The 17,928-nt window shown below is 26.5% G+C and overlaps 1 non-coding gene across 1 annotated transcript; it reads right to left on the bottom strand.

Annotated features, from left to right (window-relative positions):
• Positions 1 to 642: 642 nt before the first annotated feature.
• On the bottom strand, positions 643 to 838 carry LOC149515074 (U2 spliceosomal RNA). Its single transcript, XR_016327897.1, has one exon. It is a non-coding gene; the product is annotated as a U2 spliceosomal RNA (small nuclear RNA).
• Positions 839 to 17,928: the final 17,090 nt, after the last annotated feature.

Below are 17,928 nucleotides of genomic sequence, written 5' to 3'. Positions count from 1 at the left end.
TTTTTTAATGTAAGATTGGGGATATCACAATCTTTCTACCTTTAGGCTTGATATTTGGGTTTAGATCTATACACCTTTAAGGCTTGACATTTGAGCTTAGATCTCTACATATATATCATACTATATCCACATATTATTCCAATATGGGATTGGAGATGTCACAATCTCTCTACCTATAAAACTTAACGTCCCTATCAAATCGAATTTAACTACAGAACTAAGATCATACCAAACATTAGGATTCTAGAGGTGGCTTCCCATCATGTAGCATTTAGTGACTTTTATAACAGTAATATTTAGTGACTCTCATAATGTAATACTCATAGATTTAGGTTTAAATCTTTACATATATATCATATCATATGCACACATTTTTTTATTTAAGATTAGGGGTATCACAGATGCCTTTATTCATTTTCAATGAAGATAGATGACCGTTCCTATCATCACACAAGGATTTTGGCTACTGAGACTAGCAAAGTAGTCACATTAGTTACCTATTTTGAATAAGAAATGAATTAGACTAACTGGGAAAAGAAAAACATCTCCAGGGCATATTACTTCAGTAATAAGATGACTGTTAGGGTTTTAGACATAGATATGATTACATTTACAAATCAAAATAATTAAACTTGTATTGGGTGGGGTGCTTTAGGCCTAAGCTTTAGTGCACCACTTAGGCAACAAGTGAAAACCCCCATAGCAAGCTATTATGGGCAAACTTTCTCTCTAAAAAAATAAATTTAACATCCTGTGAGCTAATGACCCACATATCAAATATTAAATTGATAAAAATATATTCTACACTTGATTTTAGCCAAAAGGCTAAGAAAGGTATGTTTTTGCTTTTATAAATCTACTTCTTTTGTAAGCCTGTTCTTGCTCCTTACTTTTCGCTTTGTGGTGAGGGATTTAAGTAAACCAACTATAATATACCAACCACAATGTGCACATAAAAAGAGAACCATTCCTAAGTAGGGTGTTTGAGGGCCACTTATTACTTGTTATGGATCAAATTAAAGCATAGCCAAGGAAATGTAGAAATTACAGATTATGTGGCATATTTTCATCTGAGGTTCGTATGTATGCTCTCCATTATAAAGTTAAAGCATTTTCTTTTGGTATGGAAACTCCATTCTCAATCATGAGAGTAATTAAGAGATAATGTTCTCTCTTAATCATTATTATAATAGGTTTAACATGGTTGCCTAGTTTGGAACAATAAAAAAGAAATAAATTTCTGGTTTAGGAGAATTATATTGTTTGCATAGAAAAAACAAGGTCTCTTAGTTGTAAAACACTAACAAAACGTCTTTAATTTAATGTATTGGAATGTGACAGAAGTGGTAAAATGGTGCACCATAGCTGAGCCGAATTTCAATATTTTAGAAATCAAACCAAGTTCATCACAACTATTCATAATGTGTAGATTAATACACAAATTCAACTGCATTAAGATCATTTGCAAGCCTTGTTTTTTAAACAACCATTTTTAATATTGGAAAATGTGAGATATCAATCTCCTTTCTTTATCAAGATATTTTATATTAACATTTAAACATGTTTTCACAAATACAACACACATGTTGAAACGATAGTCTAATTGTTATTCTACAAGAATTATGATTGAAGAATGTTTCGCAAATAACAGTTTTAACTCTTTTTTTGTGAAAAATAAAACAAACATCTAAATCCAATGTTAAATAATTTTGTATAATAAAGCATTTCAAAAACCAAATCTAGAAGAGGAATAGCTGAAAATGATAAGGAAAAAAAAACATGAAAAAAGGTAAATAATACATTTGCCTACTCAAAAATGCTGCAAATAACGGTATGCAAAGCAGTTGATTCAAATAATGGGCTATAAAGCAAATTAATCTACATTAACTGAGCAACAACCTAATAATAAATGTTTGAAATTTTAGGTTTATTATCAACTAGATAGGTTTGCTTATTTTTCTTGCTGGCTTAGAACATAAGGCCTAAGCCCAACCTGGTTAACAAGCATTTTAAGCATAAGTTTGGTAGGGTGGCTCCAAGCCAAATTCAACATTTGAGGACCCTTATGAGAACCACAATGCAATGGCTAGTAGCAGGCTACCGTGACGTTCACATCGACCATCCGCCTCCTTAAAAAAACTAAATCAAATGTCATTTTGGACAAAGCCCTTATTGGGAATTTAAAATTCAAAGCCATTTTAGGGTTGTTATGTTCATCTAATTTTTGGTTATGAGCCAATATCCTTCGTACTATGCCTCTGTTCCCAAATGTCACAAAGCACTTTTTTTCTCTCTATATCTTTCTTTGTGTTCCAGCTAGGCTTGTTGCTATTTTGTTAGTTTAGTTTCACTATAGAATATTTAGTATTTTTCCACATTAAATTATGGTATTTGTTGAAGTTTAGTGCTTGTAGGTGAATGATAAACCAAGTTTAGCCACCAAGGCTTATAAATATAGATATATAACTAAACTTGGGATTGGAAGATATTAAATCTAATAATATTTGTAACTCTCTTTTGGTATAAAAGAGGTTGTAGTTGAAGAGGGAAAGAAAATTTTAAGTGTTAAGATTTTATATTACCATTTAAGAATGATTATACAAATCAATTAAACCAATTTTCAAATTCAGTAATAATCATAATTTATGATTATGATTATATGTCTTTTTTACCTTGATTGTTCATAGTAGCATATGAGTCTATATGCATATATAGGGAGGAATGATCTATTTATATTAGTGTTAAATTTTTTAATTTATATTTTTTAATTATTGATTTCAATACATATAAAGAATGAAATTAAATTTTTTTAAGGTTTCGCTATAGTGACAAAACACATTTACTCGATTGGAATTCAAAAATATAAAGCTAATACATCCTACATATTAAATTATTTAGGTGTTATTGATTTTTACAAAGTTTAAAAAATTTTGACTTTAATTTATTTAATATTTTAAATTTTTATAAAATTATTATTTTATGATTTTTAATATCAAAAAATTAAAAAATCATAAAAATTTTAAAAATATAAAAATTAAAAAAATAAATATTTAAAATATTTTTAAAAGACATAATTTTAAAATATTTTAAAGAAAAATAAAAACAAAATGAGATGAAAGAAGTATTATTTTATGGTTATAACTATATATTTTTCAATACTATTTTTCGGAGCTAATGTGGCACAAGATAATCATAAGAGTAATATCATCGCTCAAATACACACACACACACTATATACATATATATATATATATATAGATACACACATTGTATATGTATATATAAATATTACCATGTATGTATGATGATAAGACATGAAATCACAGCCATACTTTTAGACTAATTGTTACAAGTAGTTACTTGACTTCTATGAATTTACCACAATTATTAATCCATAAACATTGTTTTGTTGTTACTGTAATTTTTCTTCTAAATAAATTTATTATTAGTGTTAAATATCAAAGTAATAGAAAATAAAATATATCATTTTTTATTAAAAAATATATCAATTATAATTATTACATTATAATTAATTAATCACAATTTAAAATTATATAAAATTTAATAAAATTTTATATAAAATATATCACATTTATAAATTAATAAATTTTTATATAATTTTTTATTATAATTTTTTATTATAATTAACAATTACAATATTATAATAAAAAATTACTAATAAAATGTTTTTTTTTTGTTTTTGTAAACCAATGAAATTTTATCCTTTCTGCTAGGTATAAGACTTTCCAATCAAATTTTATCCTTCATATTATTGCATTGAATTTTTAAAAGAGGAATATCTTATGTGAAATACTAAATTTTTCAAATGAGAATCTTGAATTTTTTTTTGTGAATCTCTAAAGTTTTTGAATGAGAATTTTTTAACTTTAGGGTGTGAATTTATAGAATTTTAGTATGTGAAGCTCTAAAAGTTGTTGAATGTAAATCTTTAAGCTCAAATGAGAATCTTGAAAATTGTGTGAATCTCCAAAGTATTTTGAATCCAAATATTTGAAATTTTGGATGAAATCCTGAATTTCTTAAATTAGGAATAATGGATGTGAATTTTTCAAATGCCAAATTGAAAATTTTGCGAGTTTGAGTTCTTACAAATTTGAGTTCTTACAAATTTGAGTTTTTATGAATATCTAAATTAAACTTTGGATGTGAAGTTCTCAAATGCAAATCTTTAATTCTTGTGAATCTTTGTATTTTGCGAACCTAAAAACTTTTACGAATCTAAGTTCCTGTGAATCTAAATTCTTACGAATCTGAATTCTTGCGAAATTAAAAATTCTTACGAATCTGAATCCTTGCAAATCTTTGTGTCTTACAAACTTGAAAATTCTTGTGAATTTGAGTTTTTGCGAATCTAAAATTTTAAGAATCAAATTCTTTCAAATCTTAAATCCTTATGAATCTGAAAATCATGCAAACATGAAATCTTGCGAATCTTTGAATTGTGAACCTTTAATTTTCAAAATGGTGGTTCTTTGAACTCAAATTATAAAATTTTGAGTTGTAACTTGCATTACTAATTGTCAAATTGCGAAGTTCTTGAATATTTCAAATTGTGAATTTTTGGAGTTTCAAGATTTTATAATTGTTGTTAAGCTACACCCGACTTAATAGATATCTATATCTTTACATATTTCTTGTTTTACAGAAAATGGGCAAAGAGAGGCAGTTGTAGATATCTCATTTTGTTCGGAGTTTAAAATTCATTTTTATTTTATTTATAGTTTATTTGTCTTTTCAATTTAATAAAAAAAAGTTTTGCCATGAGAAAAATGTTGTTATTAAAATTAGAGTTGGATTCAATTTGAAGAGGATAAATTCTAGTTTCATAATAATACAAAAATCTAATCAAAGATGGAATCACAATCAATCAAAAACTTCTCTAAGTGTTCTTATAAATTAACCCACGAATCAACAGAGGGGGACACAATGATAGAAAACAAAATCAGTGAGGTTTGAAAAGAACAAAGAAAGAAAAAATCCTTTTGGAAGTGAGGTTTGAAAAGATTTTATCCTTTGAAGCATGTGATTTGTGAGAAATTGGGGTTGTAAAAAGATTTAAGAAGTTTCAAAATTACAAATCAGTGATTTTGAAAATTTCAGCAAGTTTTGGAAAAATCTGAAAATTTTCAAATTTCAACAAGCTTTTTTCAGTTTTCAGTGAAGTTTTCAGCATCATCTCTATTTCTCGACGTTGAATTTTAAAAAATCAGTGACCTTCTGACGACTCAACCTACATTCCTACTTAGGTTTTTAGAATCCAACGAGGATATTCAATCGATGTTCCTACCAGTTTTCTAAAAAGATAATAGAGAAAAAGATGAGGAGAGAGAGAATGAGAGGGAAATTTTGAAGAAAAAAGAAAAAATTAAGCTTTTATACTATCTAAAAATACATTGTTTTTGTCTTAATCAATACCAAGATTTGTGTGTTTCTATTCAAGCTGACCCGATCCAAGCGCTTGACCTGTTAAATTATCAAGTGCGTCGGTTCTCAGCAATCTTAGCTCCAGTTGAGCCACACGTTACCCCAAGCTGCTTCAACCATTCATCTATTCCTATAGCCAAATTTTTTAGCCACTAAGCTGAACCAATTTCCTTTTATTTGGTATTTTATTTTATTTATTTATGGTTTTATTTGTTTATTTATTTATTTATTATTTTTTTTAGTTTTCTCTATATGATTAAATTTCTAAGAAAGTTATAAAAATTATAAAAAATAATAATAATAGAAAAATAAAATAAAATTTTAGGAATAAATAATATTTATCTAATGATGAAATTGTTAGAAATTACAAATGATCAATTTCTATAAAATTTTCAAGTGAGAAATTTTTTTAAATTTGTCTCAAATGAAAAAAAATTTAAAATATATATGTCTGTATATATATATAACTAAACTTGGGATTGGAAGATATTAAGTCTAGTAATATTTGTAATTTTCTTTTGGTATAAAAAAGGTTGTAGTTGAAGATAAAAAGAAATTATAAATGTTAAAATTTGAATTTTAATCTTATTTTATGTTATCACTTATGGATGATTATACAAATCAACTGAATGAATTCTTAAATTCAATAATAATCGTAATTTATGATTATGGTTATGTCTTTTTTACCTTTACTATTCATAGTAATATATAAGCCTACATGCGTATATATAGAAAAGATAGATTTATTTATATTAGTTTAAAATTTTTTAATTTATATTTTTAATTATTGATTTTATGTTATCACTTATGGATGATTATACAAATCAACTGAATGAATTCTTAAATTCAATAATAATCGTAATTTATGATTATGGTTGTCTTTTTTACCTGTTCATAGTAATATATAAGCCTGCATATATATATAGAGAGAGAAGAGATTTGTTTATATTAGTGTAAAATTTTTTAATTTATATTTTTAATCATATACATTTAAAAAATAAAATAAAATTATTTTAAGATTTAGCTATAATGACGAAACACATTAGACTCGTTTGGAATTCAAAAACATAAAGCTAATAAAACCTTTCGTTTCAAATTATTTAGGAATTATTGATTTTCATGAAATTTTTTTAAAAAATTGATTGTAATATATTTAATTTTTTAATTTTTTTATAAAATTAAAATTTTATGATTTTTAATGTCAAAAAATTAAAAAATTTTAAAATATAAAAATAAAAATTTTAGATATTTAAAAAAGATATAATTTTAAAATATTTAAAAAAAATACAAAAATAACGAAACAAAAAAAGTATTCCTTTATGGTTATAACTGTATATTTTTCAGTATTTTTCTAAGCTAATCTAGAACAAGATAATGGTAAGAGTAATATCATTACTCAAATACATACATACATATATATATATACACACACAGAAAGACTCATGTTATATGTGTATGTATAAATATTAGCATGTATGTATGATGAAAAGACATGTAGTCACAATCCTACATTTAGACTAATCATTGCAAATAGTTACTTGACTCCTATGAATTTACACAATTTCTTCAAATAGACAAACAATTATTGATCCATATATAGTATCTCCAAATAGACAAACAATTATTTTTATTAAAAAATATATTATTTATAATTATTACATTATAATTAATGAATCACAATTTAAAATTTTATATAAAATATATCACATTTATAAATAATAAATTTTTATATAATTTTTTATTAATTGAACAATTACAAAATTATAATAAAAATTACAAATGAAATGTTAATTTTTTTGCAAACCAATGAAATTTTATCCTTTTTGCTAGGTATAGGACTTTCCAGTCAAATTTTATCCTTCATATTATTGCACCGACCAACTATGACTCCAAGCAACATTTTCTTTTCTAACAAATACTATAAAATTTGCAAATTTTTTTCTTTTGTTTTTTTTTTAATCTTTTACTGGTTTTCTTTGTCCATAACATATTTTAATATTTTTATTTGAAGTAGATCGCACAATTAAAGGTTCGATTGACCAACAAAAAAAAAAAGTCTACTTCTAATACAGAAAAATCAAAGATCATCATTTAGCTTTTAATCTAATCAAGTAATCCTCCAAAAAAGGTTGCCATTTTGTCTTTCTTTTTGTTATTTTTTATTGAATCTCTCTCAAATCATAGAAATTTTCTTTTGGGCCAATTTATTTCAAATATCGTTATACATTTGTTTTCCAAATGTCCTATATGAAACAACATCAAAAAAAAAAAAAAAAACAAATTAGGTAGAAGAAAAGATAGTTCCTATTTAGACCTACTTATGGATTGATTCAGATCGGATTAGATTGGATTCAAGCATGATATAATATGATATTTTAGCATTTTAAGTAAATGCAAATCCAGTCCAACTTAATTTTTTGAACATTATTTTTTTGTTTAAATTCTTTTTTCTATATAATAATAAAGTTCAAGTCAGCCTAAAAGATTAGTATTTAAAATTAAAGAAAAGAGATTTTTTTATAAATTATTAATTGAACTAATTTAATTAATTTTAATTAAATTTATAATTCATTTGAGCTTGAGTTGAATTTAATTTATTCAATGTAACTTAAAATTGGATCATTTTTTATACAAAGAAAAAATTTACTTTATCATATTATAAGTAATAAAACAAATCAATCTTATTTATTATAAAAAAATAAAGCAAATGAACTTTGTCTCATTTTAATAAAAAATATTTTGTAATTTTTAAACCTATCTGAACTCAAGTCTTAAATGGTAAAATCCAAGTCCGATCCTATTTTTTTTATCGAACTTTATTTATTTATTCAGTCTCATTTAATGAGTTTAATATTTGTTAGCTTTTTAGATGAGATGATGATCCAAGAAGGAGGTGAATTATATTTCTCTAAATTTTTCTCAAACAAATGATTTCAATACTATTAAATGAGAATTAAAACAATAAGCACTTTTGATGAAAATATAATGCAAATAATAAAAATTAATGAACCTAAAATCAAATATAAACAACAATAAATTATAAAGAGATAGGGATAGAAAAATCAAATACAATGATTTATAGAGGTTCGGTCCTTCACCATAAGGCACTTACGTCCTCTTTTCTTGGTTATCCACACCAAAGCTTCAATCCACTATTGAATAAAAACTCTTATAATATACAAATCTATCTTGTATTAAATCTTTATCTTTTTTTAAGGTTTAGATAGCAACCTCTACCTTTACAATATTAAGATGTTACCTCACCTCTTGCTTACAAGATAACTAAAATAATTTTTGCAAACTAAAATACCTCTCAAGATTGAGTGTTTGCTTAATGAAGTACAAAGAAAATGATGAATAAAACGCAACAATATTTTGGATACAAAAAATACAAAGAATATTGAATTTAAGCTCTAAAAACTTTTGATTCTAAGAGAAAATGAAAATATAACTTGTTAACACTTGCTCTCTTGCTTCATCAACCTTCTTGGTGTGTTGGAATGCCCAATTTATAGAGAAATAGAGGAAATAGCCATTGGGAATGCTTGGAAAATGAAAAACTATGTTTTTTTTCCTTTGAAACTAGCCGTTAGAGCTTGTTTAAGACGAAGGGATCAATTGGTTCTTGAATTTCACTCAATTTTTAACCGTTACAACAAAATGTATCGATTGATTTTGGTACCCGATCGATTGGGTCAGCTAGGGGATCGATCCTGTAACTCAGGGGATCGACAAGTTGCTCTGTTGTATCCTATTTTGTACTTTACTCACTAATTCGATCATATCTTGAGTTATACAAATTCAAATCACAAACCGTTTAAGATTTAGAAACTAAACTTAAAGAGCTTTATATCGATATAAAATTCATTATCTAATTCATTGTGTACGAATTATAGTGAATTTTTAACACTATCCATTGTGTAATTTTTAGATAATTGTAGAGTGTCTAGTAAAAATTCAAAATCTTTTCTTAAAAAATTTAGATTTAGATTTTGTTCTCTTCAAATTCAAGACGCAATTTAGCAAGTTTGATAAGAATAAGATGTAATTATTATATATATACATAGGTTTGAATCAATACATGGCATTCAAATTATTATATGTATATTTAATTATGTAACTATAATATTCAAATTTACTAATTACAATTATAAAAAATGTTATTATGAGTAACGTACACTAGCTAAACTTTTAAATAACATATTGAAAATAAAAAAAATTGAAAAGGTTTTACAAATCAATACACTTGCAAAATCTTTTAATATAATATGCTATCACATTAATTTTCTTGTAGTTATACTATCACATTTATTATCTAAGGTTGATTTTGTTAAAATAGAAAAAAAAAAGTATAAATAAAAGAGGCTATAAATTAAAATATAATGATCAAATTTAATATTGACCTTATAACATACAGATAAATTTGATTTTAATTATTAAAAAAAGTCTAATTTTGCAATGTTCATTAAATAATTTTTTCCTCCCTTTTTTTTATGATTTGTAGATAACAAAATGAGGAATGTTCCAATTGCATTTTCAATTTTTTGTCTCAAATCCACGTGGGACTATTCTGTGTCGTTCGTGTCGCTTTGAGAGAAGTGACACATCTCACCTTGTCCATAGCCAAACTCCAAAAGATGAGTCCCCACCTGGGGTGATTACTAACCACATTTATCTAGGCATTTGGCATTTTTTATCCAGTAAAAAATTTCATTTTGTGATAAAATTTGTAAAATTTTTTATTAAAAATAATTTAAGAAAAATTTTAATAAAAAATTTAAACTAATAAATTAATAAAAATTAATATAAAAATTAATAATATGTAAAATATTATTAAAAATATTATTTATAATTTAAATTTAATCAATATTTATTTAATAATAAAAATTTTATCAATATTTTTATTAAAAATATTTATCTTAAAATATATATCAAAATTTATTAAAATTTTTTTAAATTTTATACACTTGATATATGTAATTAGATTTTTTAATTTTTATTTTTAATTAACCACTTCTGAAAGAAAATTTTTTGAAATATCAAAATTTTTTAAAATTTTTTAAATTTTACATAATTTATATTATTAAAAATTTTAATTTATTAATTTTAATTTTAATTTAATTACTTTTAAAAAAACTTTACGAATTTCAACTAAATTATTTCTTCTAAATCTTTTCCTTTTGTCCAATGCTAAAACCCAACCTTAAAATCTGCCCTGTTTCTTTCTTTTTCAATACCGAATCGCACCCCAATTTTAGCAACTCCTTTCAGCTCACCTTGTCTTTGTGCCGAATCTTTTTCCCAAATGGTTAGATTTCTATTCCTATCATTTCAGTTTCGTCATTTGTTTTTATTCATTTATCAACAATTGTCTTAACTGTTAGTGTGACTGTTAATGAATATGGCTTTTTCTGCTTTACTTGAATATCTAACAGGGTCCCTAAAAAGTCATTGCTCTGGCTCTAGAAATTGTGTTAGCAATAGAGAGACAGAAGAAATGGCCGATGGAAGAATCACTGAGGGCTAATCAACTTGCACTTCAAAAGAAGGTGAAGGAGCGTTCCATGCTTAGGAGAAAAAATCAGAAAATGCTTGCAAAAGAAGCAGCAAAGAAAAAATTGTTGGACGATTGCATGGCTTTCATTGGAGCGAGTGAGAATAACGAGAATGCCCAGAATTTTGATGAAAAAGCAATGATGAAAGCTATTGAAACTATGATGAACAGTGACGACGGTGGCAATGGAGGATTTACCAACGATTATGGTAAAAAGAAAAATGCTAGAAAAATTATTGTTTTCAGAACGTGGCTGGCCTAGCTAGTTTGATTGGAAGCCAGTTACTTGTTCTGTATAGAACGCACTATTAAATTCCTCTTACGGTTGTTGTTTATGCAAGAGACACTAGTGTTCCTAGAATTGATCTGGGTCTTGAAGGGAAAACTACGATCGATGAAAATGTTGCTCTGGTGAACAAAGTTGGCAGTTGTGGAGGCCATAAGGGAGGATTTTTTGACAATCACGGTAAAAAGAAAGAACTTAAACTGGACCATGCTGGCATTTGAACCAGTTGAATAAAGGCCGATTAATTGTATGGTCAGAAACATATATTTAAACCGATTGCGGTGAAAAAAAAAAGATTAAATTTCAATATAAATTTGCTTAGGGTTTTATGATTGTTGTGTGCATGAGAGATTAATGATGCCACTGATAACGCTCAGAATCATACTGAGGAAGATAAGACGACCGCTATTGATGGAACAAACGGTGACAGTGATGAAGGCAACAACGCTGGAGGTTATGGCGGCAGTTAACAATGGGAACCGCTTCAAGTAGGATGATAGTTGGTTTGTTAATAACTTTTATATCATATCATCTACAATTCTTAATCCTACAATATTATAATTATGCTAATTGTGCTATCATATTATGCGTTGTTCGTCTCTTTGAGAGAAGTGACGCGTCTCACCTGCTCCACAGCCAAACTCCAAAAGATGGGCCCCCCACCTTGGGCGATGCTGGCCACAAATATCTAAGTGGCCTTAAAAACTCCCTCTGTATCTTTTTTTTTTAGTACTGAATTGGACCTCAGTTTTAGCAACTCTTCTCAATTCACCTTGGTCTTTTTGTCGAATATTTTCCCAAATGGTTAGATTTCTATTCCTATAATTTCAGTTTTGTTATTTGTGTTTATTCATTTATCAACAACAACAATCTTAACTGTTAATGAATATGGCTTTTTCTGCTTTACTTGAATATCTAACAGGATCCCCAAGACGTGATTGCTCTAGCTCCGAAAATGTATTGGCAAGAGAAAGACAGAAAAGAAGGCAGATGGAAGAATCACTGAGGGCTCAGCAACATGCACTTCAGAAGAAGGTGATGGAGCGTTCCATGCTTAGGAGAAAAAAATCAAGATATGCTTGCAGAGGAAGCGGCAAAGAAAAAATTGTTGGATGATTGCATGGCTTTCATTAGAGCAATTGAGAATAACGAGAATGCCCTGAATTTTGATGAAAAATCAATAATGAAAGCTATTGGAACTATGATAAACAGTGACAGTGGCAACAATGGAGGATTTGTCGACGTAACGGTAAAAAAAAAAAGCTCTGGAAAAATTACTGTTCTTAGAACATGACTGGCCTGGCTGGTTTGATTGAAAGCCGGTTACTTGTTCTGTACAGAACCCATTATTAAACTCCTTTTATGGTTGTTGTTTATGCAGGAGACACTAGTGTTCCCGAAATCGATCTGAATCTTGAAAGAAAAACTACGATCGATGAAATTGTTGCTCTGGTGAACAAAATGGCAGTTGTGACGGCGATAATGGAGGATTTTCCAATGATCATAGTAAAAAGAAAGAACATAAAGAAAAAATAAATGCTTTGAAAACTAGACCATGTCGGCCATTGAACCAGTTGAACAAAAGCCAATCAATTGTACGGTTGGAAACATATAATTAAACAGATTTCGGTGAAAAAAAAGATCAAATGTCTGTATACATTTACGGAGGTTTTGATGGTTGTTGTGTGTAGGAGAGATTAATAATGCCTCTGAAAAGGCTCAGAATCTTGGTGAGGAAGTTATGAAGACCGTTGCTAATGGAACAAACGGTGACGGCGATGAAGGCAGCAACGATGGTGGTTATAGTGGCGATTACAATGGGAACCACCGCAAGTAGGATGATGATGGGTCCTATTAATAACATTTATATGGAAAGATTTACGAACTACAGCCTGATGTGTTCTGAAATAATTGGATTAACTATTCTGTCAATTAATTTAAAGACAAGTTTATTGCAAATAATAGTAAGTTGTTGCGACCTTAGTTAGTGAAAGACATTGGAGTTGATTTTGAGGTTGAAACTTTGGAGTTCGAGCTTTAATAGGGTGGCAAGAATTTGTGAACTTAAATGAGATTTAGCTTGTACTTTGAATTTCTTAATGTAATTATTTGTTTGTTTCTTTTTTTTTTTTCACGTTCATTGGTGTGAAAAGGCTAGAAAATTCATGATTCTTTTTCTTTTACAAGTTCATTAACTGCATTATGAATTTATGATGTCCTGTGGTTGAAAAACTTGATAATACGAGAGATTAAATTGTTGTAATGAGTAATTAAGGACAACTTAAAACTTGGGTTGATGATATTAACTACACTAATCAAGTGTTCTAGATGGAAGTTGCTATGCCTTGTTTAACCTTCTTGGGAGTTTAGAATAGACTTTCTTCTACAGGTACCAAAAAGGAACATGCTCAATTTCTAAGGAAACTTTGTCAAATTTTGTGTCAAAGGCTTTGCTCTGAAATCTTTGACCGTATGAGATAAATACCAACAGATGAAAACCTAAAATATAAGGGATTAGCTAATGAAAAAAAACAATTCACCATCATGTGTAATAACTATATTTACATCCAAAATTTCACAACCCAATCACCTATTGGCCAAAAACTTAACTTTCGTATCTAAAATTTGACAGAACTTCTTGACTCCAAAAAAAGTTCTTATGTCAAAATTTTGAAATTGCATAAAAACTAAAAAATCATAAACTCATTCAACAAAAGTTTTAAACTATCACAAAATTTCGTATATATATGGGTAAAGACTAGAAAGTAATGATAGTAATCATTAAAGTAATTGCACGTTTAAAATGCACTAAGCTGACGTTTATGTGCATGATCTTATGTGAACTCAAATCAGAGTAGTAATTCTAATTCCTTCTTTGTCTTTGTCTTCAATTTATTTTCTTGAACATATAATAATCAAAATGTAAATGAGGATTAATTTTTTTTTTGATATAAAAAATATCATAATTTGAAAATAAAAAAATATTGTAACTATTAAAATTTAAAATTATTTAATGTCATTTTTTAAAAATAATTATAAAAATTAATTGAATTAAATTTTTTTATTTTTTATTAAAAGAGTAATTTGTTTTTTTGTCTTCTTTTCATATTCAATAATTATAGTACAATATAAACTATTCAAAAGAATAATTTGTTTTTTATCTTCTTTTCATATTCAATAATTATAAGAGAATGTAAACTGTTTATAAAAGAAATTGAGTTATATAAATTTAGTGAAATATTTTTTATTTTTTAATTGAATCTAGTACTGAACGTTAATCGCATTGTACTGTATCTATATATAGTATATACTGCACGAGTGTGGACAAATGTTTTTTTAGTTTATTTATTTTTTTGGGTATTTTATATGTTCCCTATAAGTCATTTTTGACTCTCTCTCTTTTTCTTCTCCAATGCATCGATTCTGTTTTTGAGAGTCATCCACAGATCCGTCAAATCTATCTATTTCTAGCGCAACTGAATCCTTCGACAAGACTGACCTTTGTTTCAGTTCTTCTGACTCCCCTTCCGACATTTTAGCAGCATCCACAATCCACGGAGTCAAGGAGCATTAATCGCTGACTGTGAATATTTGTATCTGCTGCTGTATCCATGTGCTTTTCCGGCAAAACATTTAATTCTCTGGTAGGAGTGCTGTTGTATCCATGTGCTTCCACGGGGTCAAGGGCTTTGTGGCCACAACAAGAGGCAAAATACGCGCATACAATGTGAGCAAAAGTCGGTTTAAATAGAAGAGATTGATTAAGATCGAATGAATTTGATTATAATTAATTTTTTAAATTGATTAATTTAATTAATTTGATTGATTTTTTATTTTTAAAATTAATAATAATTGAATTAATTGATTTTTAATAAATAAAAAAAAATTGAGATAAGTATTTTATTTATTTTTTTCTTATAAAATATTATTAAAATTATTAAATTTTTTAATGATTTACTTTGAATGGTACTTGAATTTAAGTTTTATTAAATTAAATTTATGATAAATAATTATTCATAATAAAAAAATTATAAAATTTTTTAATTATTTAATTGAATCAAACTGATTTTGGTTAGTTTAATTATAATCAATTATTTAAAATTTTTTGATTGATTCAATTATTTATTAAAAAATTCAATTAAATCAATTATTAATTTTTTTTAATTAAATTGTTCAAACTGATCAATTACTTATCCCTTACACATCTATCCAAAAAAATGTGCAAAAATAGACAGACCCAAAAATGAATCCTACAGTAGAAACCTAAATCCAGGCAAAACAAAGTTAATTGCACTACTAGCTTTTAGTACTTCAATAAAAGGAAACAAATTCCTAAAGGTATAAAAAACTTAAATTGCAAGCAGATATAAAATAAGATTGTTCCAAGCTATCATGACCCTACCATATCTGTTAGCTTAAGGTAAGATCATTGACCATTAACTAACCTTTGGTTTCGGGAGCAAGTCAATTGCGTTCTCTCTGACTCTCGTTGGGCTAAATATACCGTAATCGACATTCCATGTCCAGCACAAAGCCAACTGTCTTTTGATAATTGTCAAAATATGTTGCAAATTTTTAAGTCACCAATCATAAATGGGTTTCAGGTGAAGTCTCGAAGATGATAATTAGTTTGCCATGGTTCAATTGTGACAAACATGTATATACTTAAGACACCTAATGAACATTACTTAGAACTTTGAATTCTGGTTTTTCCAAATTGAAAATAAGATGTTCTAAAAGAAATGAACCCTCTTATTTTTTCACATAATCTTGTCATCTTGTGTGTGTGTTTTTATATTCAAGTTTTGACACCAGAAACACATAGTAGTCAACAAACATTAATTTTATGATCTACTTGCAGATGACAAATTTTTCCGCGATAAACTATTTTTTGGAAGGAAAAAAATTTGAAAAAGTTTCAAAGTTTTATCAACTCATAACCTCTTTTATTTATACCTTTTTTCTTTTAACAAAATCAACCTTAGATAATAAATGTGATAGTACAACTACAAGAAAATTAATGTGAGAGCATGTTACATTAAAAGATTGTTCAAGTGTATTGATTTGTAAAACCTTTTTAAAATTTTTTATTTTTGATTTTTTTTTTTGTATAAAAGATATAATAGTTTGAGAATGAAAAATATGTTACAAGTATTAAATTTTGAAATAAAAATTTAATAAATGTTATTGTTTAAAAATAATTGTATAAATTAATTAAATTAAATTTTATCTTTATTATTTGCTAAAAGAATAATGTGTTATTTTTCATCTTCTTTTCGTATCTAATAATTATAATTATAGTACAATGAACTAATAATAAAAGAAATTGAGTTATATGGATTTAGTTAAATATTTTTTATTTTTAATTAAACCTATTATTGAACGCTGATCACATAGTATTATATCTATATATACAGCAAGAGTGTTGACAAATGTGTTTTTAGTTTATTTATATTTTTGGGTATTTTATATATTCCCTACATGTCATTTGGCTCTCTTTTTCTTTTTCTTCTCCAATGCATCACTCTTTTTGAGCTCGACAAAGAAAGAATGAAATAATTAATAATTAATTATAATTAACTCTCTTTTTTTCCGTCCGTCGGCGAAAAAAAAAAACTTCATCCATTTAGTTAATTACTATTACCTCCCTACATTGTCACATCGTTTTTACCAAAGCTTAAATAAATTTGATCCCTCTCTGGTCAAAGGAAAAAAAAAAAGAATGAAAAAGAAACGAAAAGAAAAAAAAAGAAAGAAAATATTTAAAATGAAATAGAAAAAAGAACATATGGTATACCAAAAAAAGCACAAACGGAAGAAATTAAAAGAAAAATTAAATAAATTATAAGCTTTTTTCAATAAAAATTTTGCAATTAATGGAAGTAAAGATATAAATATTTTATGAAATCTCATTCGATGTCATGTATTTAATACTAATGCTATTTCTTTTTTATATGATTAAACTTACAAATTAATAATCCAGCAACCTTTTAATGTATAATACTTACCTATATAACACACCTACAGCAAAAAAAAAAAAAAAAAAAATCATAAGCAGCCAGAAAAGTCATTATAATGTTGAACGACAAAACCCAACTTGTATGAAAGGTGTAGTTTGAACTTAAGCTTCAAAATCTCCCCCTTGATTTTGACACAAAACATACGTCATCATGATTGTCATTGTTTTATTTTTCAATTGCACCAATTTAATTATAATAAAAAAAAAGTTTGAAATGATCTTTAGCTTTTTGATCTAATTCTTAAAAAGATTTAAAAGAATATATAAAGTGTGAATTTGAACCCCACCCTTCTCATCATCCCCTATCCCTTATATAATAAATAAAAAAAAGGTTTGGATTGCCTTCAACGTTGCTTTAATTAAGACTCATGACGTGAGTGTTTACTTTTCCAGAATTAGTAAATTTAATTTTGATAGTAAATATTGGATATTAGGTCTGCAACTTACTTGAATCTAGTCATTCTCATTTTACTCAAAAAAATACAAATATAAATAAAAAAATAAAAAATACAAATACAAATAGAAACATCTCTTTACTGATTAACTTATTAAACTCACATATTAGCATGTTGTAAAAAAGTAACATTTAAAAATTTTGATTGTAAAATAAAAAATAATTAGTAA

This window comes from Durio zibethinus, chromosome 14 (assembly GCF_047325235.1).
Source record: "Durio zibethinus cultivar Kanyao isolate XHJ-2024 chromosome 14, ASM4732523v1, whole genome shotgun sequence".
NCBI classification, from domain to species: Eukaryota; Viridiplantae; Streptophyta; class Magnoliopsida; order Malvales; family Malvaceae; genus Durio; species Durio zibethinus.
The sequence above is the reverse complement of the archived record's forward strand: the minus strand, read 5'-3'. Positions and strand labels throughout refer to the sequence as shown.